The sequence below is a fragment of the Stenella coeruleoalba genome, assembly GCF_951394435.1.
Source record: "Stenella coeruleoalba genome assembly, chromosome: 17".
NCBI lineage: Eukaryota > Metazoa > Chordata > Mammalia > Artiodactyla > Delphinidae > Stenella > Stenella coeruleoalba.
In genome coordinates this window covers 13,330,561-13,356,481 of record NC_137163.1, presented here as the reverse complement: position 1 = coordinate 13,356,481, position 25,921 = coordinate 13,330,561, and the positions used below count along the sequence as shown (strand labels likewise).

At 40.8% G+C, this 25,921-nt stretch overlaps 1 protein-coding gene across 5 annotated transcripts in view; it reads right to left on the bottom strand.

Moving 5' to 3' along the window:
• Nucleotides 1-1,846: 1,846 nt before the first annotated feature.
• The window catches only part of LRATD2 (LRAT domain containing 2), a 459,703-nt gene continuing 435,628 nt past the window's right edge, over nucleotides 1,847-25,921 (bottom strand). For all 5 annotated transcript variants that reach the window (XM_079901169.1, XM_079901167.1, XM_079901164.1 and 2 more), the window contains 2 exons: nucleotides 11,746-11,914; nucleotides 1,847-1,930 (listed from right to left, as the gene is read on the bottom strand). The gene's annotated coding sequence lies outside the window, so the exon portion shown is untranslated. The remainder of the gene's footprint in view (nucleotides 1,931-11,745; nucleotides 11,915-25,921) is intronic.

The following is a 25,921-nucleotide window of genomic DNA, read 5'->3' as shown; positions in this document are numbered from 1 at the left end:
AGCAAAAGCATTCCTTTCTGTGAGGAATAAGGTAAGCCAAGCACTTTGTTCCGTTTCCGTTATTGCCATGGTTACCTGGAAGCTCAGAACCAATTATGAAACAGTTCTAACAATTCTAAAATACTTATCAATTTTTTATCTGATTTATCTGGCCGTTGATGCTAGTTTTCTGTTCCAATTAACTTTCTCTAAAATGCCTACTCCTTTTGGGGAAGAGGGAGAGAGAAGGAAAATGAATGAATGAATAAAGAAACTATATATATGTATATACATATCTATTCACATTCTTTCAATAAACACATATGAACTACTGCAGCAGACCCTATGTAAACCCTGCCTGAAAACTAGCCTCATTATATTATAATTAAATCCCAGCATCTGTGAATATGTGTGTGTGTGTGTGTGTGTGTGTGTGTGTGTGTGTGTGTCTATCTTTTATGTCTGTGTCTACCCTGACTCTATTGAAATAATCTCATTCTTTAGGGACTTTGAGTTAAAGGAAAATCCTTCCTTTTTTGGCCAAGGGAGGATGAGGCGTTAATTAAATTCCCCGTAGGCGTCTTTCGTGATGCAGGAATACTAAATCCAGAGATAAGTTGTCTTGGCAACTGTTACCCGCCTGCTTTTTAGGCTTGTGAATAAAGATGTTTGAGAACGTAAATCACCAGCTGAGGTCTAACAGATTTTATTCTCGCTCTTCCAAAGAAGCTGGACACTAATTGATAATACAGCACACTTTCATTTATGTTTGAATAATAAAGCAATGCTCATAGCTCAGTCCTTGGACGATTACATATATTACTCATGCTTTCAAAATGTAATAAAGATACATATTTAATATCAGTTCTCCAATTAAAGTTTATCACCAAGTTCGGTGACAGTTATAGTTTTTGGCAGAGATTTTTAATTTTCTTCAAATGCTTTCTTGGGATTCACAAAGCAGCTTCAAGCATAAACATGTTTAGCTTGGGGGAATGGGAGGGGTAGAAATCAACACACATGCACATGAAGACGACAACTATATGCAAAATTTTAAATAATTCTATTTTTCAAAATAATTTCTTGTTAATTAAAAAATCCTTTTAAGGCTCCACATGTACTGGAGAAATGGGCTACTGAGTAAATTGGTTGACTATCAGTTTTTTGGCTGGCTAATATGCACTGACGTCCTTCCCTAGCACTAAAATAATATATATGCCCATAAAACCACTTTTTTTTTTTTTTTTTTTTTTTTGAGGTACGTGGGCCTCTCACTCTTGTGGCCTCTCCCGTTGCGGAGCACAGGCTCCGGACGCGTAGGCTCAGCGGCCATGGCTCACGGGCCCAGCCGCTCAGCGGCATGTGGGATCTTCCCGGACCGGGGCACGAACCCGTGTCCCCTGCATCGGCAGGCGGACTCTCAACCCCTGCGCCACCAGGGAAGCCCTCATAAAACCACTTTTACTAGATAATAAATTAATCCTCACTTGGAGAGGCTTTACAATGAATACTTTATAGAAATCTTGAGTATTCAACAATTATGCAGAATTGAAAGGTGTCCAAGATCACTTGGTCCAACCCCTTTCCTTTACAGAAGACGATACTGAAATTCACAGAAACCATAAATGTGCCCAGCCTACTGGAACTATGACCCAGCCACGAGTTCCCAAACATCTCACCAAAGCAATACAGAGGGTCCTGCTACTGTGGTCTTCCCTGCACTTATTTCTGGCTAAAACAACCCTTTCATGATATTTTTTTCTTCTCATAGAGGCAGCATGGTATGATTTAAAAGTTTGGATTTCTGAGTCATATAGATCAGGGTTCAAATTCAGATTACTTACCTCTAAAAAAAAAAAACCTCTAGCCTCCATAAGCTTGATTCCTATGTAATTCTTGTGGTCAGGTAGCAGCTGCCCCAGCTATAGAATATATGGAGGGGTTCTACAACCTGGAAATGATGAAGATGACAAAGGAAATTTGTGAGAGGCTGATCCCACTCTGCCATGAGAACTTCACATAGTGTATAACACATGGTTAGAGTAAATTAGCTCTACAGAACAGAGTGTGTTTCAATATCAGTCTCCATTTAGTGCCCACGGGTGAACTGTTCTCATTCAGGGTTGCTAAGGAAGAGGCCTTGGACTTGTCATGTCTGAATGTTTTTCTCTGTGACCCATCCTGTCCTTTCCCCATATAGGTTTAGTCTGCGACAAAATATCTGCTTCTTGGTTCTTTATATGTCAAAGTCAAGAAGGACTGCAAGATAATATAGCACAATGTGCTCAGCTTTTTTTTTTTTTTTAAGCCTGTCACTTCTGAAGCAGGTGATAAGGTCTTCTGTAAGAGTCACTCACTAGGGCAGTGCTGTCCAACAGAAATTTCTGCGACAATGCAAATGTCCTCTGTGTACACTGACCAATATGGTAGCCACTAAACTTACGGGGCTATTGAGCACTTGAAATAGGGCTAACATGATGGAATAGCTGAATATTTTATTTTGCTTAATTTAGTTAATGTAAACTTTAAGTTGAAAGGGCCACATGTGAGTAGAGGCTACCATACTGGACAGACTGGTCTAGAGGTTGGATGAATAGATATTGGGAGCCTGCCTCTCTGTCTCTCCTCCTTCTCTTTCCTCCCTTTCTTCCCACTTTCCTCAACTTCTTCTACTTCAAGTTTTTTGGGTTTGTTTTTCTTTTTCTCTATACGTGATAAAGTAACCCAGGCCAAATAGGGCTTCTCCCAAGGAAACATATTTGCTTTTTAATAGAGTCCTTTTGGGGACAACGTTTAAACTGGAAAAAAAATAAGAATGTCAGGCTTTGTAGAATTCTGGTAGGGAAGTCCTTTGCAGTTAAGGAGGTTTGTGCTTATCCTGTGCTCCTCAAACTACCACTTATAAGTAAGTATCTACTCTGCCAGTTTAGAACAGAAGGCATAGTTGAGCATCTTTTGCATTGCTGACATTGACATTTCCTGATATGCTGTAGCAATGTCTTAGTCCCTTTAAAATTACCTGATAATGAATTGAATACCAATAGCTTTCACTATTCTAAGTCATTAAGTCTAGACTCCATTCTTAAAACAGTAATGATTTCAGTTTTAAAGACTCTGCTCATCTATCTCTAGTCCTCCCATTCCCATGTGTTGTGTAAATATAGATCCTACTCAGGTACTTCCTTCCTTCTACTACATACTGGACGGAACAAAAGTAACAAGATTAATACAAGCATTTATATTCAAAGACAGAAGACAGACAAAGCATTTCGTAGGTAGCCCTTAGGAAGGTTTCCTAGTTTTCAATAGAAATTTTCCTCTTCAATATCTCGTGTCTAGTGTCTGGCCTGGAGACGTTTTGGGAGGTCTTTGCTTCTCAGCTTCTGAAATCAACAGTGATTTCTGAGTGCATGACCTGTGGTAACTGATGCCCAGTTTCTTCTTTCTAGATACCAGCTGACTCATGACCCAGTCAGGCAGAAATCAAAGAACAGAGCCTTCTTGGTAGCTGAGTACAGGGCTGCTTTCTAAAGCTGTTATTCCAATAAATTATTTCCTAAAACTGGGTCCAAATGTGAAATTTAACCCACTATGAAGATTGCACTGATCCATTTAGCAAAGTTCCCAACTCCTCTTAGCTGCCTAAAATATCCTTTTATATTTTATTCTAATGATGTGACTGGTTTGTTTTTTGAACCCTTATAAAATCCTGGACATCTAGAGTGGTGCAGCACCGAAGTAATTTGTACCCCACTCATTAGCAATGTGATCAATTAGCCAAACATTCTACAAGAATCATAGGATAAGGGAAACTCTTCTTCATTTATTCATTTAATATTTTGGTGCTTCCCATTTTAGGACCTCTGTATGGGTACATTCTTTAATTTAACATCAATAAGAATTATTAGTAAGTTGTCATTCTCATTCTTACTCATAGATGAGGAAACTGAAGTTTAGGGCGTTAAAGAAAATTCTGCAAGATTTTGCAGTTCACAGTGGAAGAGCTGACACACAAACCCAGGTCTGTATGTCCACAGGGACAGCTTTTCCACTTCTCATACATTTAATCTGCTTGAAAAATCAGGCTGGTGTGCAGAATATAATTCATATTTCATATTAAGATTCCAGGTGCCTTTACCAGGGAGTCTTATCTATTCATTACAGCAGGTCTGATAGGACTTGAAAATATAGATGTTTGTCTGAATTAGTTTGTGTCTTTGTCTGAATTAGTTTGTGTCTTTGAAGAAAATGCATTTCCTTAATAGTATTACAAAGCATAGTTTTTCATGAAGTAGAAGTTTCTATCATCCAACTAGTCCTCTTTATGAGGTTTTAAAAAATGTGTGGGTATGTGTGTTTTGTTTCCCACAAACACACACTTTAGTCCAATCTTGAAATTTAAATTTTTCCCCTGAACTTTTTCTTTTATGATAAAAAGAAATCTCATTCTCAGGAGATATTGGCTTAACAAGTTGGTTTCCAGTTTAGATTCATCTAGTAGTTAGCCATGCAACTTTGACAAAGACAGTTAACTCCTGGAGCCTCAGTCTCTTTACCTGTGAAATGGGAATTATGGCCATATTGCTGTCCTACTTTTCTTCTTCATGGAAATAAAGGTTTATAATGGGCTTGACACAGCCGATACTTTCCCCCGGAAATGAATCCTGGTTTCTTATTGAGTACATTGTCCTCTCTTGACCTCTGTCACCTGTTATTCAACAGTGATAGACAAATTACCTGCTCTATATAACCTCTATATCATGCCTGGTGTTAATATCTACAGCATTCTCTTCATCATGGAGCATCCAGAACCCTCTCCTCCTTATTTAATTTTCTAGAAATATCAGAATATATACCACTAGGATTCTGCATGTAATCTGAGAAAGAGAAAACCTTACGGAAGTCTGAGTTGTGCCAGCTTTCGGGAAGCTGCTGTAATGGTCACTGCAGACTGACCACAAGGTGGCAGGTCCCAGAACATTAGGGCCAAGCGCAAGTCCAGAGCAATTGCCTTGGTGGCTGATCTTGCATTCACAGCTCAGCCATAGTGAGGTCAATGTCTCCCAAGGTGTAGCGCCAAGAAAGAGGTCCATCAGGCAAAAGTCTAGAAAACCACTCCTTGACAGTATTTTCTAAAAAGCAGTAATGACACCACTCTTCCATTTTAGAGTGCCACAGGCTTTCAGAATGCTTTATTCCACTTAAGAATCTAAATTCTACGGTAGTTAAAAGAGGGAAGGTGATGTCTTCCTTATATTTTCCTATTGCTTAAAGTCATTATTTCTCAACCTCGACTGTACATTAGAATATCCTGGGGAACTTTTAAATCAATCTGTGGGGCAGCGTCCCAGAGACTGATTTTTAAAAGCACCCCAGGTAGTTGTAAAGTGCACTCAGATTTGGAAACCATCTTTTCAAGTCCTCTCAATTTATTCATTCATTCACTCACCATTTATTGCATACTTTTTCACGTCAGCTTTCAGCAAGGTGATGGTGATGATGTAAAGGGAGATTCTACAATTGCCCTCAAAGACCATGCAAGTTAGGAATTCAATTCCATGGAATTCAATTCAGCAAACATTTATCAAGTTCCTACTACGACAGATACTATGCTGGATACAGAGGAGGCTGAGATGACAGCAATTCCTGCTGTTCAGCATTTGCATTCAAGTGGGAAGTGTGTACAAATAATTATATGAGGCAGAATTTGGTGTTATTAATGTCTCACCTTTCTATAACATTTCACAGTAACACAAAGCCTTTTCATCCACCCATATAACTTGAAGCTCATTCAATAATTCTTGAGACTGGTAAGCAACTAGCTAACATTATCTGAAGTTCAAAGAGGAGACTGACATGCTTTGCCAATAAGAAGCTGAATAAGAGTAAGTCCTGAAACCCACGTCTATGGATTCCGAGGTCAGTGCTCACTGCATCATTCCATGCTATTTTGTGGGGCTCAGCAAAGAGTGTTGATTTTCACTGTAAGAGTAAAGGTATTTGTCCAAGGATGTATTTGTCTGGGGAATTTTGTTTCCTGCAGAGTAAACGGAGGACCACTTCTGTCCATTTATTTTCTGGGCTTCTTCCTCTGCCAAGTCAGGGGCCTCATCTGATGCTGTTTTCATGCTCATATCCTTTTTATAAATGATCTCCTACTTTCACCAAATTTCTGATCTCTAAAATTGTTCTGGATATCTATTGTCTTGAAGGGAAAACTGAAAATATTTAGTTCCATCAGCAGATCTGCTTGTCACAAGCTTCTGTCAATCACAGAACGGTTTAATTAGGTTACTGAAAATTCGTCCAAATGTATATAAAGGAGAAGCCAGACAAGTCTCATTTTCAGAGATCTCCATTCTGTTAGCTAATAAAGTGTGAAGCCAAATGCCATCTGGATTGGGACTGGCACATAAGGTAGTGGTTGAAGAACATGTTTTAGGAATTAACCTTATGGCTCATTTGGCGAGTTGACTCTTAAGGGAATGAGGTGTGGGTGAATATCCTCTTCATCTGCAGAATCAAAATGATACTAGCATCCTTCAGGGTCAATAAACAATATTCCCAGGGTCATTGTTTCATTTTTCTGTGAGAGCAAAGAATCCACTAAGTGGATTCCCAGAGGACCCATGGCCTTTTTATTGCACAGAAGACTTTGCTACTGAAAATTCCACTGTGAGATTATGGAATTAGCTGTCCCTTCTTTAAAGGCTTGGCACTGTTCGCGTTGTTGAGATTTAGATGCCAGAGCCTAAGAGAAATACTAAAAAAGTGAGTACATTAAGACATTCATGTGATGAGGAATCTGAACATCATTTTTAGAGAGGAACAGTTGATGAGCTGTAAAGTTTTAGGCTGAAGAAGCAAAGACCCAGAAATGCAAATGGAAGCATGAGAAATCTTCAAACATGCAGACATCTATTTGCAGAAGTGGGGCTGCGTTCAGTCTCTCTAGCTCGAGAGGGAAGGACAATGACCAGGGGTGGAAGTGACAAAGGGGCAAATTTCAAATTACCCTGTTACGGAAGAACATTAAAATTATTAAGCAGTAGAAGCAGTTGCTTCATAAACCCCCTCTTTTCAGAGATGTTCAAGAGCATTGTGTTAGGAATGTGGAAGTAGGGATTTCTCAGTTGGGTAAGAAGTTGGTTTTAATGAACTTTTCTGGGAATGTTAACAGTTCTGGATATCCACCTGAAGTTTAATCCTCATGTCCTAATTATGCTCATCATACTGTCTACGTCACTGAACTTTGCTCTCTCAGGTGGGGGAAAACAGTTCACTGATATCAAAAACTAGCCGTGAATGTGAAGTGGACAGGTAATCCATTACCCACACTTCTGGGCATAGAGGAAACTCAACAAGTCACTGTTAAATGAGTATATGAGCACGAGTTATGCCACCAGGAAGGATTAAAGGGAGAGGACTCTGGTAGGGTTGCCCCGGTTCACAAGTACCGACAGGACTGACATGGACCTTTGGGGAGAGAAAGTGCTGAGACTAAGCTGTGGGGTGCTGAGTTCCAGGGTACAGACCTAGTCATGGCTCCTGCCCTCTGGAAGCTCCCCACTGAGATGCTCATATCTCTTGGGTTTTCATCACAGTGCATCTGCAAGTTTCACTTAAGGAAACAAAGACTCAGAAGTGGGAGTGGAAGTGTGGGAAAGACCTGTTGGTTGGAAAGGGGTTACACTGACTCTGCCCAGCTCCAGAAAAAGACAATGACCAAAGGTGGACATTTCAAGGGGACCAGGTTTCCATATAATCACTTGGTGGAAGAACTTTAAAGCTATTGGACAGTGGAAGCAGCTGCTTCACAAAGCTTCCTGTTTGTAGTAATGTTTAAAAACAGCTTGTCACTTCATGGAAGACGGTTCATCAAAATTTGTTTAATACTGAGGTAAGAATTTAGATTAAATGAACTCTTACATTGGGGAGGAAGTTGGATAAAATGTGTTTTCCTGAGACTTCAAGAACTGCAACATACTTTGTTCCTTCATTCAACATGGCCTGAAAAAGAAGAGTCTCCCAGTCCACACATATCTAAGGATCCTTATTCCATTGTTTATACCCGAAGTGTTTGTCTATACTATTACTTCAGATGAGAGCAGTGTTTTATTTATGTCTGAATCTGTAGCACAGAAGACACTGCCTTCTATAGAGTAGATTTGCAATAAATGTTTGTTGAGCAAATAAACTTTGTTGATTTTAGGATTTGAACATGGACTGAATTTCTTTTGTGTACAAAGTATGCCTACTTGGAATGAATATCACTGGTTAATATTTCTCAAGCTCTTGTTATTGTCCAGGTGCCAGGCTTAATGCCTACATGCATTGTCTCATTCAAACCCTACAAACAAATCTATTGAAAAAATCATGCAGGGAATTCCCTGGTGGTCCGGTGGTTAAGACTCTGTGCTTTCACTGCTGAGGTCCTGGGTTCCATCCCTGGTCAGGAAACTAAGATCATCCCGCAAGCTGCAAGGTGTGGCCAAAAAAAAAAAAAAGGCTGAAAGTTAAAAAAAAATCATGAAGATGCGATCATCACACTGATCACACTGTTTTTACTAATGAGGAAATTGAGGCACAGAGAGGCTAAGTAGCTCCCCAATGGTTCACAGAGAGTAATCAGATGATGCAGGATTGAAATTTAGGTTGTGTGACTTCCAAGCCAGCATGGTTCAACAGAGCACACCACCTCCAGCAAAGGAGTGATCATTATCAATCATTAATATGGCAGTATGTGTTTAAAACATAGCTAACAATTATTGAATGCTTTCTACATGTGAGGCACTAAGTATCTGTTCACTTAATCCTCAAAGCAGCCTCGTAATGTAGGTACTATTATTGTGCTCACTTTGTAGATAAGGCACAGGATCTAGAATTTTTGGATCTAACTTTATCAAACCCTAAAGCTTATCTTCTCAATATTGTGTGGTCTTATTTCCTCTTTTGTGATACTGAAGAGACAAATAATGAATCATCTTCCAGGAACTGTATGTGTTTCTCTAAGAAAATAGTATTTGGTTTGACCTGGAACTAGATCTCAAACAAAACTAGGGTTTAGAGGCAGCTTAGAAGGTGGCAAAGAAACTCACCATAAAGGCAGTGGTTATGGAAAAAACTACGAATTTAGGATCAAGTAGAGATGATTTCAGGACCTGAATCACCATTTTACTAGCTATGGGATCTTGGAAGACACTTAACCTTTCCATGCCTTAGTTTCACCATCTTTAAAATGGGGTTGATAATTATCCCAACCTCACAGCAGTTGGTTAAAAGCTAACATCCACAAAGCACTGCAGTTCAGGCCTGACTCATTCTGCTGTTGCTTCTCCTCCCCATTCCTCATCCTCTTGTCTTCCTTCTTTTCCCTTTTATTCTTCCTCTTTCTGTTCCTCTTCATTCTCCCCTTTCTTCGTCTCCACTGTCTTATTGGTATTGAAAAATTTTTAATGGAGATTAAATTAGTACATACAAGATATAATTCACTCCTTTTTTCGTATTTTCACCGAATCAAAAGCAGTCATATTCCAGAAATACTTCTAGACCTTATAGCTGGGTTGAAACCAAAAGTTGTGAACCGTGTTCTAATAAAATATGTGTGGCTTTAGGGAAAGAGGAATATTTCTCCCTCCTCCCCCACTGGTTTAGTATGTTTGTGATCAAAAGCCTTCTTGCCGAGAAAAAGGAACAGGGCTGACACGTACAAGAGTGTGCGTCTGCACGAGACAGCATTTCAGGGAGGGAAGTTCTCAGGGGCAGCTGGGATGTGAGACATGGCAGATCAGGAGGAAGCCAAGAGTTCAGCACACGAACTTACACATCACCTGGGCAAGTCACTTATTAAGAAAAAGTCCTCTCCCCTTTCCTGGGGATCCCTCCTAGATGCTTCTAGGTTGAGATCTTCAAATTGCAGTTCAAAGATGCTAAGCAGGAAGAGGATTTGCCAGTTCATTACTTGGCCTTTGTTTCTCCCAGTCTCTCCGTGAGGGCTTGTGTAGCCTCCTCCTGGGGTATTGTGGGCAAGATGAATTAGCTAGTATTGGTAACAGGCCTTTGATGATGACTGCTGAGTGTCTGTACCATGTAATTGCCATTTTTCCCAAGAAAGTGTTCATATTGTTACTAACTAGGCATTGTTGAAGCACCTCATGCCCTATTACTTTACAGTTGTCCTGCAGCTGACTGGCGGCGGGACCATTTCAAATGACATTTATTGCCCATTTCCCTGGCTTAATTTTTGGAAATTTTATGGGAAGCCTGGGCATTGTTTCTTATTCACCGCAACTTAAATAATTAACAACGTAAATATGGCTTTGGGTGGTGAGATTGGAAACGCTGAGAGTTCTTTAGAGATTTTAATTAAGAACACTATGGCACTGAACTCCACGTGAAAGCTTATTATAGCCTAAGCACTCTGAGCGCTTCTGCTCTGTGGGTCTGTGGCTCTCGTGCCTGAGGGTCTGTGCACGTGTGTGTGGGCCTGTGTGTGTATGTGTGTATTTACATGTGTGCATGTGCAAGTGCATAGGTTTTGTGACCAATAGTGTAATATGAGATACAAGGACAAGAGCAAAGTCCTTCTTTGGCTCAGCCTTCTCTAAGGCATACACTAGAGAAGCTGATTAACGAACCTTTCTCCATTTTCTTACTATAACCGAGAGATTTTGAGTTGGCTCAACCAAGCATCATTTGTTAAACGTCTACTATGTTATTATGTACTGGACTAGATGAGTTTCATGGTTTCTTTAAACTTTACAACAAGTCAATGAGGTCTCTCACACTGATAAAATGAAGGTTCAGAGAGGTTAAGTAAGGTGTCCAACATCACACAGCTAGTAATAGATGAAAACAGGACTTAAACCCAAGTCTGCCGACTCTGGAGCCTGGGCCCCTTCCATTCTCTCTCGCGAACAAAATTGCTGAGCTTTCGATCTGGCAGTGAGTCTGGGCACTCCAAAGGCTAACTTGTGTTTTCTCCAGAAGCCTTGCAGGCTCACCTGTCTAAATGCATCTTCTCTCCTGTATCTGTATTACTATCACTTCTCATAGTCTGACTTTTAGCTGTGTACCAGCTGGGATGACAGTATAATATGATGGTTATGAAAGCACGGGCTTTAGAGACACCTGGATTATAGTTCTCACTCTACCTCTTCCCATCTGGGTCATCTCAGACGAGGGGCAGCACCTAAGCTTCATATTGTTGGTGTGAAGATGAAAGCGAAAGTAAATATTGAAAGTGCTTAGACGGTTTCATGGCACATAGAAAGCACACAGTACATAGTGGTTGGATGGATGGATGTTTTGGGGCTCAGGTGGGGCTACCCCAAATTCGGCCACAATGGCAAACTGATTACTTTGAATTGAAATTGCTTGAGAAACAGCCGATGTGTGCTACAAAAGGAAGGGAGAGAGAGAGAGGCTTTAGCAAAGCAATAACATACTTTCCCAGCCTTGAAATGTCCTACAACCTGAGAAGCTGTACAAATGTGCAGGTGGCCGTGTCTCATCTCTGCAGTCAGCCCCTGCAGTGTTGATTGGCATAATCGTCGGCACACGCACTTACAGGATGCCAGCTTCACGGCACATGAGCTCATGCAGGCACTGTAGCCCCCACGAGGCTTCTCTCCGTGGCAGGGCTCATCCAGGCGTCACCCCCATCTCCCTCACTGACCCTGCCTGCTGGAAGAGGCAGGGCTGCACTCTAACCATCTCCTGTGTGTGTGTGTGTGTGTGTGTGTGTGTTTTACTATTTGCTCTTACCTGCTTGGGTGTCCTCCACACAGATGATTCTCAGGGCTCCTCCTAACTAAATGTGAGAGCAGAGTCACTTGGTTTGCAAGCAGAATGAAGTGGGTGTGAGGCATGTTTCCATCACTTGTTGGCAACGGGCAGGCTACTGAACTAGTCTGGGTTTCGGTTGTTTTATCACCTGCAAAATGGAGTGGGGGAAATAATAACCATTCCACATTGTGAGGATCAAATGGGAGAATGATATCACTCAGAATGAATGCGTTCAGATACAACTGTCACTTATTGGGCACATACCAAAGACTGGGTGGTGCTGGAAAGATTATCTACATTATCTTAATAATCAATTGACACTACAATCCCCTTTTGTGCAGTTGAAGAAACAGAGACTCATGGAGATGACTTAACTTGCTGGAGCTTACCCAGCTATTAAGCCTAGGCTGAGTCCTGATATCTAGTTTCACACGGGTTAGCGGTTGCCTGGGCCTCAGAGAGGGCAAGTTAGTGCTTACCTAGTAGGTGGGGTGACTAGATGTCTAAGCCTCTGCCAGCAGAGAGGCTCCTGCTCTGGGGGGCTTGGCGAGGACCTCTACTGGCTGAATTTCATATGCTGGTGTGCATGCAGTGAGGTTGGAGGTCGGGAGGAAGAAGGATCTGAGTTTCATTATTTGTTTAGTCACTCCCTGGGTGCATCGGGTGTTGCTTGTTTCATGTCACTGCTGTGTGAATGCCCTCCCGTGGCTTCCCGGGGCCTCTGCACGAAGACCTGGCGCTCTCAGATGTTGTGTGGCCCGCCTCTGCTTCCCGCTACAGCATCCGATCACCTCCACCCTGAGCCTTGCCGTGGGGCCGGCGCGCGCCCTGCAGCTTCGGAGCCTGCTCCCTCTTGCCTCTGCAAGTGCTGCTTCTTCTGACTAGAACTTTCTCTGTATCACTCTTGTGTCATCAAGGAAAGCTTTTTCATTCTTGGGGGCTCTCAGCCCAAGCCTTTCCTTCTCGAGGCAGGCTGCCCAGGGCCAGCTCAGCTTCCTGTGTGAATCACTAATACTTGCCTTCCTTTCCTTCAGAGTGCCTCACTCTGCAGCTATACCTTGTCTAATGGATCAGTTGATTGGTATTTGTCTCTCCTCGCAAGAGGGAGGAGATATGGCGACATACGTATATGTATAGCTGATTCACTTTGTTATAAAGCAGAAACTAACACACCATTGTAAAGCAATTATACTCCAATAAAGATGTTAAAAATATATATATATTTGTCTCTCCTTTTAGATGTAAGCTCCATAAGAGCGGGGACAACATGACATGACTGGCACAGAACTTAGATACCTTCTAATCACAGAAACCTACTATGTAAATATTCTCTAAATCCCTCTCTAAATCCTATTCAGTCTCCAATTTGTGAAACTAGCATGTAGTAGATGCTAAATAAATATTTGTGATGCACTCCCCCCAAACAGTCTTCTATTCCTTCCGATCACTAACTTAGTTCATATCTACACATTCCTTAGTTGGTCAAATTGATCAGTAACAAATAAATGGAGGAAGGAAGGAATGGATATAATTGGTATTTATACACTTAACTGTTAGCAAAGCTTGAGTTTCAATGAGTGTTTGTCATTATTTTGCAGGGTTTCAGCCTCTGGAAGAGAATTCAGGAGCTGGTCTGCCTATCTAATCAGGAGCTCATGTCCATACATACACCCAGAGCGATTCTTTGTGTGTGTGTGTGTTGTGGGGGGCAGTGTTAAGCATGGACTTTGGAACCAGACTGCCTGCATCTAAAGCCTGACTGCACCACTTATTAGCTCTGTGAATTTAAGTGAGTTTTTTGACTCAGTTTTACCATCTGTAAATGGGGATAATAACAGTACTTATATGGGAGGGTTGTTGTGAAGATTAAATAATTTAACATTTATCTTACAAAGTGTTTAGAACAGTTCCTGACTTACAGTTCATGCTATATAAGTACTGACTATTATTTTATATATTTGTTTATGAGGTAAATCACGTTATGCCTTTTCATGTGCCAGCCCCTAAAACCACTTCCTTCCTAAGTCTCCTCCCATTTCTCTCATAGTTCTGGCTTCTTCCTGCCTCCTTGTGACCTGAGTTGCTATAATCTGACCATTTGCTGATCCTACTTGGATCATGACAATGTTGAAACCGTGCACCTCAGATTGGGACTTGACACCCCGTACCAGAACTCGAACCCGGCCAAAACCCAGATTGGGACTTGAATCCACGCGGCCGGGACTCAAACCCAGCCAAAACCCACAGTCTTCCAACTGAGATCACACATCTGGTTTCAGGACTTAATGAAGCTCAGGTTCTTGAAGTCTCATTGCAGAAAGAATTCAGTGAGAGACAAAGTGATAGGTAAGAAGTGGATTTATTTAGACAGAAACATACTCCATAGAGTGTGGGCCATCTCAGAAGGTGAGAAAGGCATCAGGGTATGGGATTGTCAGTTTTTACAGTGGTGGGTAATTTCATAGGCTAATGAGTGGGAGGAGTGTTCCAGCTATTTCAGGAAGGGGTGGGAATTTCCAGGAATTGGGCCACCGCCCACGTTTTTTATCCTTATGGTCGGTCTTGGAACTGTCATGGCGCCTGTGGGTGTGTCATTTAGCTTGCTGATGTGAGCGTATACTGAGGTTCAAGGTCTAGTGGAAGTTGACTTGTCAGCCATCTTGGACCCATTTGGTTCTAATCAGTTTGTCATGTCCTTGGGCTCTGTCATTCTTTCAAAGGTTGTGCCCTGCCCCCTTCCCTCCTGTTTCAATATTATTTTTTTTTCTGTGATTTCCATTGTAAAGGAAATTCCCTTTAATTTCTAAACTCAAATTTCAATTTCAAATTCAATTTCAATTTCAAGGTGAATTCCATTGGAATTTCTCCACTGGTGGGAAGTCTCAATTATACCTGAACTCTGTCTCAGGAAAATTTGGTTCAACAGGTTCAATCTACTAGAAGGAGCAGTGCTAGGGAGGGGAGAGAGCTTGAGAAGGGTGGCTGCTAGAGTGGGTAAACACAGTTCAGCTCCACCTGTGCTGCCTGGAGTTGGAAGTTCCAATGTTAGTTTTTGGGCCCATTAACTCTCCCCTTTCTCATCTCTCAATGGACTCCCTGGCTAGCAAGCTGATATTTAAAAAAAAAAAAGAAGAAGAATGTTAATGAAATGTCGCTGTAAGATGGGCTGCCAGGGCAATTTAAAAACAGAACTAGTGAAAGTGGGGGGGTGGGATGAATTGGGAGATTGGGATTGACATATATACACTAATTTGTATAAAATTACAAAGAACCTGCTGTATAAAATAAAAGAAACTGCTGTATAAAAAAATAAAGTAAAAGAACCTGCTGTATAAAAAAAGAACCTGCTGTATAAATAAAAATAAAATAAAATAAGAACCTGTTGTATAAAAAAAATAAAATAAAATTCAAAAAACCAAAACAGAACTAGCTATTATGGTTCTCTAGAGGCACAGAGGTTTGAAACTACAGTCTGATCTGGTTAAGGCAGAAAATATTGTCTGGGGTAGAGGACAAAACCCAGAGTCCAGAGGTAAGTTGTGAACCCAGGATCCACCACTTAAAGACTCTGGTGACCTTGAGGGAAGTCCCTTCCTCTCACTGGACCTCCTCATCTGTTAAAGGAAATAATTCAATCATTTATTCAATAAATATTGGTCGAGCTCCTATTATGGTCTAGGCACTGCTGGACTAGATAAACTTCCAGCTAGTTTTATAGTTGAACCATCCTGTGAAAAACATCTGTGAAACTTCAAATATGATGAACTTGAGGGTAGGGGCAGAGTGGACTGCCTTGTTTTAATCTGAGTAAGAGATAGCATAAGAAGTGGCATATTATATGCACTCTGGACATATTTGGTGTTCTTTTCAAAGATAAAATTTTTGCCTTTCTTACTTTCTGTAAAATTTGTGTACTATTTTATTGATTTAGGTTTTCATATTTATTAGTTCCTTCCTTCTATTTACTTTGGGTTTACTATGCTCTTCTTTTTCTAACCTTTTATAATGGAAACACAAATCATTGATTCTTAGTTGTTGTTGTTGTTGTTTTTGTTTTGCCATTTATGGAAGATGCCAGGAATCAGAGGCCATCACCACTACCCAGCTAGAAGAATTATCAAGGTCTATAATTAACCAGCATCAAATTGAGGTTTTGGCAATGGAGGAACCAACAGATACCACCTTGGCTTGATATTATATTAAACCTGGACATATTTGGGCCTTTGGGCCTTTTTAAAGTCTCTTGAACATTTAAAAGTAGAAATAAATTTTACAAAAGAAAACCAAAACAAACAGAGGACCTGGTTTCAAAAAATAACGTGCAAAGGATGTTCAAGTAGAAGCTACAAAGTTTTAGTGATTATTTCTGGTATCTCATTTTTCATCATTTATGGACAGATGGTCATTTATCATTCTTAGCTTTTGTTTTTTTTTTGGTCTACATATAAGTATTTAAATTTGCAAATTTTCCTCTACCACTGCTTTAGCCACTTCCTAAAATTTTACCTTTTCTTTACCTTTCTTTATGCATTTTTATCATTATGATATGTTGCCTTTTCATTTTGATTGTTTGATATATTTAAATGTCCTTTGTGATTTCTTCTGTGACCCATGTGGTATTTAGAAGTGTGTTGTTTAATGTCCAAATATTTGCATACTTTTATTTTATTTTTACTTATTGAATTCTTTTTTTTAACAGATCTTTATTGGAGTATAATTGTTTCACAATGCTGTGTTAGTTTCTGCTGTATAACAAAGTGAATCAGCTATAAGTATATATATATATCCCTTTATCCCCTCCCTCTTGCGTCTCCCTTCCACCCTCTCTATCCCACCCCTCTAGGTGGTCACAAAGCACTGAGCTGATCTCCCTGTGCTATGCGGCTGCTGCCCACCAGCTAACTATTTTACATAGTTAGTGTAGTCTAGTGTATATATGTCAATGCTACTCTCACTTCCCCCCAGCTTTCCCCTCCCCCCGCCTCATGTCCTCAAGTCCATTCTCTATGTCTACATCTTTATTTCTGTCCTGCTACTAGGTTCATCAGTACCATTTTTTTTTTTTTTTTTTAGATTCTATATATATGTGTTAGCATACGGTATTTGTCTTTTTCTTTCTGACTTACTTCACTCTGTATGACAGACTCTAGGTCTATCCACCTCATTACAAATAGCTCAATTTCGTTTCTTTTATGGCTGAGTAATATTCCATTGTATATATGTGCCACATCTTCTTTATCCATTCATCCAATGATGGGCACTTAGGTTGTTTCCATCTCCGGGCTATTGTAAATAGAGCTGCAGTGAACATTGTGGTACATGACTCTTTCTGAAATATGGTTTTCTCAGGGTATATGCCCAGTAGTGGGATTGCTGGGTCGTATGGTAGTTCTATTTTTAGTTTTTTAAGGAACCTCCATCCTGTTCTCCACAGTGGCTGTATCAATTTACATTCCCACCAACAGTTACTGGATTCTAATTTGCCTCCTTTGTACTCAGAAACAGTCTGTAAGCCCTGCGGTATTTCCCTTCAGCTCTGGAAGAGCCACTTTACATGTGTGCAGTCCAGCCCTGGGGAGGGATCCGTGGAGATTTCCCCTGTGTCTTTCTGGGGACTCCGTCTGCACAGGGCCCTTCTCTTTGGTATACTGCCCTGCAAATTCCAGTGGCTTTAACAGCCTTCAGCTCTAATCTCTGCCTCCTCAGCCCAGCAAGACTGCTGTTCTCTCCGTGGGCTTTATTTCTGGGGACATGTGGCAGCCCTGAACGTTCCTCAAGGCAGAAGGCCGGGAAAGCACTGAGCTCACCACATGTGTTTTCTTTTTGGCTGGCGTTACAGCTCCCCCGTGGCCCTGTCCCTCCACACCCCCACACCTCTCGCAGTTCTCCTCCGAAAATGCTTCGTATATTTTGTCCAGTCTTATGGTTGTTTACAGTAGGGAGGACAGGGTGCGGTCTAGAACCCACGCTCTGTCACCGTCAAACCCAAACACTGCTTTTTAATTTAACCCTATTTAATTTACCAATATTAACGTCAGAAAGGGGGTTTGGAAATTTAGGTTTTAAAATGCACGTTTAAAAATTTAACAAAATTGACTTATTTTATTTTTATCAGGGCTTTTTTTTTTTTGCGGTATGCCAGCCTCTCACCGTTGTGGCCTCTCCCATTGCAGAGCACAGGCTCCGGACGCGCAGGCTCAGCGGCCATGGCTCACGGGCCCAGCCGCTCCGCGGCATGTGGGATCTTCCCGGACCGGGGCACGAACCCGTGCCCCCTGCATCGGCAGGCGGACTCTCAACCACTGCGCCACCAGGGAAGCCCTATCAGCGGTTTTAACTTGATTTTTCTTTGCATTTCTAATAGCAATTTCATTCCGTTTATAAACTTCAGAGGGAAAAATTATTGAGTCATTTCTATCTCAATGTGCGAGCTTCCGTCACTCTGAGCAACTAAACTGGATCTGAATTGCTGTAGAAAACCTCTTTCCGGCAATACCTGAATGGTGCTTTTTACTTGATCCTTTTAAAAGATAATGCAGGGCTTCCCTGGTGGCGCAGTGGTTGGGAGTCCGCCTGCCGATGCAGGGGACACGGGTTCCCCGGTCCGGGAAGATCCCACATGCCGCGGAGCGGCTGGGCCCGTGAGCCATGGCCGCTGAGCCTGCGCGTCCGGAGCCTGTGCTCTTCAACGGGAGAGGCCACAACGGTGAGAGGCCCACACACCGCAAAAAAAAAAAATGCAAAGAATCAGTTGAGAATGACTAATTTAATATATAAGATCAGCTATGAATGGCTTGCTAATTGGTTTACTTAAACACAATGATATACCATCTCAGAGTACCAGTGATATCCTGATGTAGGTATAACATAACTGGTTGATACCTCCCATACCTCTTCACTTAGGTGATGGTGAACCCTTCAGTAATATATTAAGGGCAGTATTGCTCTCTTGCTCTCGCCTGGATGTTCTTACTGATGCATGTCTGATTCTACCTGTTTTGCTTAATCACTTCTGTGTTTCATACTTGTCTATGACAGATTCGTAAGATAGTTTTGTTTCATAAAAGTCATTACCTTACCTCTGTGTTGAAGATCTAACTCCAGAGAATTTTCAAACTCTTTGTCCATAATTCCTCCTATACCCATTATGAGCAGAGGCTTCATTTATTGCATTTCTTTTAGCCATTCTTTTTCCTACTGCACACAACTATGAAAATGCTGAAAATTGAGGGTTCCCCGCCAACCTCTCCAGAGTACATTCTGCAAAATTATATTGGAAAAGCTCCTTGTTATCTGGGAATAGTGTCTTCTCTCTGCAGCAAGGAGAGGGGTTTAGGCTGTTTGCCTTTGATGAAAAGAAAAAAAAAAAAAAATCCAGGTTTCATGCTATCTGAAAAAAGTCTGCTTCACTGGGTCAAAAGTTATTTACCCTATACTAATTCCTGTGTCACACTGTTAAAATAATTCCTAGCTGTAACCATCTCAGGTTTTTCCCTTTTGTTATTTCATGCTCATTTAAGACGGTACAAATGAACTTTATAATATCCTTTTTGGATGTTTGAAAGCTTTTCTTTTTCTAATGGTTCTTTCATATGTTTCAAAAAGATAAGACTACTGGAGCAGTGAATTCTGGGTAGATGAGATATTATTCTATCTTCCACTCACTTGTATGGATTCATTAATCAGTTATAATTTAAAATCATAAATGCACTATTTGGGCAGAAATAATTATGCTTTATACTCTGGAGGATACAAAACAAGCAAAATCCCTGCCCTCAAGCTGCTCAAAACAAACATGGAAAGCCCAGGCACAGTTATATGCCAAATTAGATGACAATTCAAATTTCTTTTAAAATGGCAAAAATAAAGGAAATTTTGTAAAAAACACATGATTGAGCAGGTAATGTGGATAATTCAGAGAAGGAACTGAGGATTGGAGCAGGCTGAGAAATCTTTTTACAGAAAGACAGTATTGTCAAGGAAAGTTTGTCCAACCTCTGTATACTTACTGTAGTCTTAAAATATCTTGATGCTTACACCCATGATTGTATTTATATGTAAAGGTTTAGAAATATTCTTCGCAGGTTTAGAAATGTTCTTTGAAATATTGATACAACAGGCTGTGCTGTCTAATTTGATACTCTATCTCTTCATTTAATATATAATCCACCATCCCTGTGCTCGGCTCTCATTTTCTCAATAGAGAAACTCATCTGCTTTCTAGAGCCCAAATCCTCCAATTCTGTTATTGCCTTCTCACTTGTGATGCAACTAGTAATGGGACCGGCTCCGTATTCTATTTCCGAAAAATGTCACAGGCCAATATGGATCCCTACGCACAAGTCATAAGTGAATGAGGAACAACAGACTAGGAAGAACGTCTCCAAACGCAACCAAAACTATGACTGAATTGTACACGGCCCCTTGGAACTAAATAGTTGCAAATACAGTTCTGTATGTTATAGCTTTGAGGTCAGACCTGAGCTTCTTTCCTCCAGGTTTGCCCACAGAGATGATATATGGGGAATTTAAAGGAGAAACGTCAAACAAAAAGGAAGACTTGCAGCCATATTAAAGAAAAGCTCTCCTTGTTTTTAGCTGGAGGGATCACCTTCTAATTGTATCCTTTTACTTTCTCATATATAATATACCACCCTTTTCTTGGAAAATGACACCAAAGCAGTTGATTTTGTTTTCATCAATCAAGGTGACCCAATCCATTTGGTTTTCAAGGGGTAGAATAATACATTTATAACAATAAATCAGGTGCAAAGACTAAAATGTAGGTCTGCAGTCATGAGTAGGGGAAGCAACGCGTGCACTTCTGGATGTTTGTGTTCTCTAGACAGAGGCTAATCACTGGAGCTGGGACTTAATGCTTCAGCATCCATGTCTCTTTGGGAACACTCTTTATTCTTGTTTGAAAGCATAGACTGAGAAGTGAAACTTAAGCTCCTTTTACAAAGCCCTATTTAATCAGGCCTCTTGCTTATCTGCAGGCATAAGCTAGCCTCCCCAGAGCTGAAACTTCCTTTGTTTTCCAGGAGATAGAAATGTTTACCCTCCCACTTCCCTCTTCACAGGGGTGTGGCTCAGGAACTGCAACACACTGCATCTTAAATGATAGGTAGAATGAATGCTATTTCTAGAAATAGCTTCTCCATCCCAAGGTTAAATTACTATTCACTTTATTTTTTTCTAGCTACTTGGATAAAAAATGTTGAATCTTTTTGAGTGAAGTAAGGTGGTAATTCTATTCCTTGCAATCCATTAGTCAGTTGATCCACTAACATTTGCTGAGTACTTTCCCGAACTGGTGGGACATTTTTATCAGATGTAACACCTTTGTGTATACTTGAGACTGAACTTGGACTTTCCAGTCTGCACCAGTATTTGTCTATTGGTCCCCATACCTGCACCACAGTTTTAATACTTTGGGTTCAGTTTCTTAACCTCAGTACTATTGGCATATTGGGCTGGATAATCCTTTGTTGTCCAGGGAAATCTTGTGCATTGCAGGATGTTCACCTGCATCCTTGGCCTTTACCTACTGAGCTCAGCAGCACGTCCCCCACCCTCAACCCAGCTCACCAGTAACAAGAAAAAATGTCTCAAAGTCATGATCAAATATCCTTTTGGGGAAAAAAACTACCCCCAGTTGAGAAGTCTGTTTTAGCTTAATCATACGTTTTATATTAGATAGGATAAACCAATTGTTATTCTTCCTTTCTCCCCCCTCATCAGATCTCAGCTATTCTCATACATTTATTATTCTAGTTAAATTTTAGACTCATTTTGCAAGTATATTTAATTTATATATTATTTGGGGGGGAATGGTATTTACAAATATTAATTATCCAATACAAATATATTTCCATTTATACTATTTTTTTACATTCCAATTTGCAATTGGTTATATGTCTATTAGTAAAAATATTTTCAATTTGCCCTCCTTGTTTAATTCACATTATTACCCATGGGGCATGTAAATAAATTATTATTTACATCTCATAGATGAGACTCAGATGTTGATCACAAGAAGGTAGAACCCAAGGCTATCGACCTGCATTCTAGGGCCTTTTCTTTCACCCTCTGCCTCATCTGAAGATATAAAATTGGAAAACAAGACAGGGAAGATATAAAAGATAGTGTGAGATATTTCCTACATTTAAAAGAAGAGTTGAAAACAAAATTTTATTTTTCAATGTGAGGGAAGATTTTCCTCACAGTTTGGAATATCCTAGCTTTCGTGCTTTCCCTCCTGGGCCAAAATCCCATAAATTTTCTTTAACGGATTTCCAGCTCAGTTTTGCAAACTCAAGAGATATACGCAGTTTGAATAAATTTGAAGATTGTCCCTTTACTAACGATGCTTGAGGGAAACTCTGAGGCATTGGTATCCCATTCATTTGAATAGGGCTCTGATATTTTTGTTTAAAAGAGCAACAGTGGGTAATAACAAGGTAAATTATGTGGTCACAAACTGAAAGTCATTATGATCCTAAGACTTTTGACCTTCCCCCTCTCTTTCTCTCTCTGCCTAGATCCTAGGAAAGGAGGAATAACTTTGACAACAAAATCACTGTGCCCTTAGATTTTCTGACAAAAATTCACTCCATAAATATTACCAGTGCATGATCATGAAGAAGAGATTAGTTTCTTTTCCTTCTGCCTCAGGATGTGTCTACAAGGGACTTAGTTTGTTAAAGTAGGATGTGGAAGATTAGGAGGGGTCACAAACAGTAGTGTACCTGCCCATTGAGGCGGGGCAAGATCGGGTGGACAGATCAGCTGGAGAGGAAGCAAGATGGTCCAGACCATAGGACAGTATAACATCTGAGAACATGTAACAGACTACAGGGAAGGTCTAGACTAATGGCTGGGATTAGACAGGATATAAACTCAGCACAAGTTAACAAGGGCATGCCAAGAGAAAATGACTGAAAATGCAGTGGTCCAGCAGCATCAGGGGAAACTGTTCACAAATAACCAGGTTCCAGTCTCTGAGCTAAGTTCAAGGGCAGAGAGGGAAAGGAGTTAGGAAGGACTAAGGATAATATGACAGATCGCTAATTAGAGTTTTATAGGAGCCACACGATTGAAAGGAGAAACTGGCTCAAGGAACGTGTCAAAGACTCAATTACCTGCCGTGGAGAATGAGATCCCAGAAGATCAGTAGCCAATATTTCTTTATTCTCTATCTTTATGTGCTGGATGGACTTGCTTTCATTACAACACAGGAGAGGGCTTATGCATTAAATTGACACATGATTTTTGAGCACCCACAATGTGTGTAATGGGTGATGGGAATTTAGTAGACACAATAGAAAGACATCCTGCTGTCATGCAGTTTATATTCTAATAAAGGGAGAGAGACAAGAAACATACTAAATAGATAAAATATACAGTATGTTTGAAAGTAATAAGTGATATGAAAAAAATGGTGTAGGGTAAAAAGGACTAAGAGTGCTGAGTGTCAAATCAAAATAAATATGGATTTAGACAAAGAGAGACTTTATTTAAAATGATTATTCTAATAGGGAGAATGTTTTGATCCCAGAAATTGGCAAATCTCTCAAAATTAAACCAAAAAAGGCTTTTCTTTTTTGGAGAGTGGGCAAGAACTGACAGGAAATCTGTGGGGTAGCAGGGCAAGTGGGTGAATAGGGTGGGGTGAACAGGTGGCATCACTGGGCTGTTTTAACGGGGAAATGTTTTTCTGTGTGGTTAGCAGATTCTCAGAATGTTTTGTGAAGAAGGGGATATTCTGCACCTTAGTGGTTTAGTGCTCGCTGAAAATTGAGGGCAAGCCACAGTTCAGGCACTTGGGGGCAGCAGAGGTGCCTGAAGTTCAATGGTTATGTCATGGGCCATTGTGAGCACCTGGTCATAAGGGAGAGTGGCTATGTATAATGTTAAATAGGGTGGCCACAGATGGGCTCGTGGAGAAGGCGACATATCAGCAGAGCTGAAGTAAGTGAGAAAGCAAGGACTTGAAAGCAATGAGGGGGCAAAGCATGCTGATACTGGGAGAAAAGCATTCGCGGCAGAAGGAAAGGCTAGTGCAAAGCACTGAGGTGAGAGTATAGCTGATGTGTTTGAAAAATAGCTCCATGGAGTATATTTTCCAAAGATTGCCCCATTATCTCCCATCCCACATGCTCCTTTGCAATGAGACTTTGCCCCATTCCCATGAACAGGTGGAGTTTATTTCTCCAGGTCCTAAAATCCTGCCAGGCTCTGTGACTGCTTAAACCAATACAATATGGCTTAAGTGTCACTGTGCCAGTTGCAGGTGTGGCTCTTAGCTGGCCTGGAAATGTCTACTTCCTGCCTCTTTAACACTTGCTCTCGTGATGCTGACTCTCAGAAAACTGACAGTCCCCTGGCTGTCATGCTGTAAGAAGTTCGAGGCACACAGAGAGACCACATGGAGGTGCGCTGGTCCACAAGCCCAGCATCAACTGTCAAACATAGGACTGAGGTATCTTGGATGCCCTGGTCTTTAAACCTTCAGATGACTTCAGACCAGCTGACCCTGCACTGCAACCGTACAAGAAACCCGAAGCAAGAATGCCCAGCTGAAGTCAACCTACAGAGCCACAGAGATGACAACAAAAGTTAATTTGGGGATTCTGTTATGGAGCAATAGAGAACTGAAATAAATAGGAAGGAGGGCATTGTAGCTAGAGGGGAGTGAACAGGAAGGAAATATTAGTAGGAGATGAGGTCAGAGAGGAACATGGGAAGTCCAATTGCATTTTTCCTCGTAAAGACTTTGGGTTTTACTCTGAGTGAAATGGAGGGCTGTTGCAGGGTTGTGAAAGAGAAGTGACGTGATCTGACTTAAATTCTCAAAGGATCTCTCTGGCTGCCATGTGGGCAAGCAATTGTAACAATATTGTAACAATCCAAAGGAACAATGACGATGGCTCAGATCAGGTTGGCGGAGGGGTGGGAGGTGAGAAGTTGGCATCTGTACATAGTTTGGAGATAGAGCACAAAGGTGTTTCCTGTTTCACTTCTGAGATAGTCAGAAGTGCCTGGGATTCAGGAAGAATGATGTTTTCACTCTTAGCTGAGATGAGGAATATTGCTGGAGGATCAGGCTTAAGGAGAAAGATTCAGAGTTCATCTTGGGATATACTAAATTTGAAACATTTATTGGACATCCCAGGGGAAATATCAAGTAGGCATTGAACACTATAGGTTTGAGCTAATGAAGGTGTCAGCATTGGAGATGTATATATATATGGGAATTATCAGCACCTAGTTATTTTTTTAAAGCCATGAACTAATGGGGTCACCTAGGGTGTGAGTATTAGAAAAGAAGAGGACAAAAAAGAAAGGGACCAGGGACTGATTCCTGAGGCATTCCAAGGTGAAGAGGCTGGGAGAAGACAGAGAGATAGCAAAATAGACTGAGAAGAAACAGTCAGTGACATAGAAGGAGAACCAAGAGAGGAAATGTCCTAGAAGTCTAGTGAAGGAAGTGTTTCCGGTAGGGAGGAGTCACAAGCTGGGTCAAATGCTGCTGACAGGTCAAATGAGAAGAGAGCTAAGTATTGGCCTCTGCATGCAGCAATGTGTTCTCAGCCAAATCACTGCATTCTCCTTCCTCTCTGGTTATCCCCACACAAGAGCTCAACATATTTTGAGCATTTACTACATCAGATACTTCCTAGCGCTTGGGGTTACTAAGGTAAATGAAATGTTCTCTTAAGGAGTTTACAACCATCCAATGGGTTAAATACTATTTACTGCATAATTACTGTAAGACACTCTGCTACATATGATGAGGGATATAGATGTTGTATAGGACACAGATTTAACTGAATTGAAAACATTAGGCAGAAACACACAGACTGTTAAATTGCAGTAATAGGTCGCCTCAGCTGGAAAAATCTGGAAAAGCTTCACGAAAGGCACACAAATAGAAAAATGCAGGGGTGGGGATCATGTGGCACAGGCATTGAAAATAGGCAAGTTTGGAGAAATCAGAAAATAAATATAAAAAGTGAACGCAACAAAATGGATGAGCCTGGAGGACATTATCCTAAGTGAGATACGCCAGTCACAGAAGGACACATATCGTATGATTCCATTTATATGAGAAATTTAGAATAGTCAAACTCATAGAAGCAGAGAGGAGAAG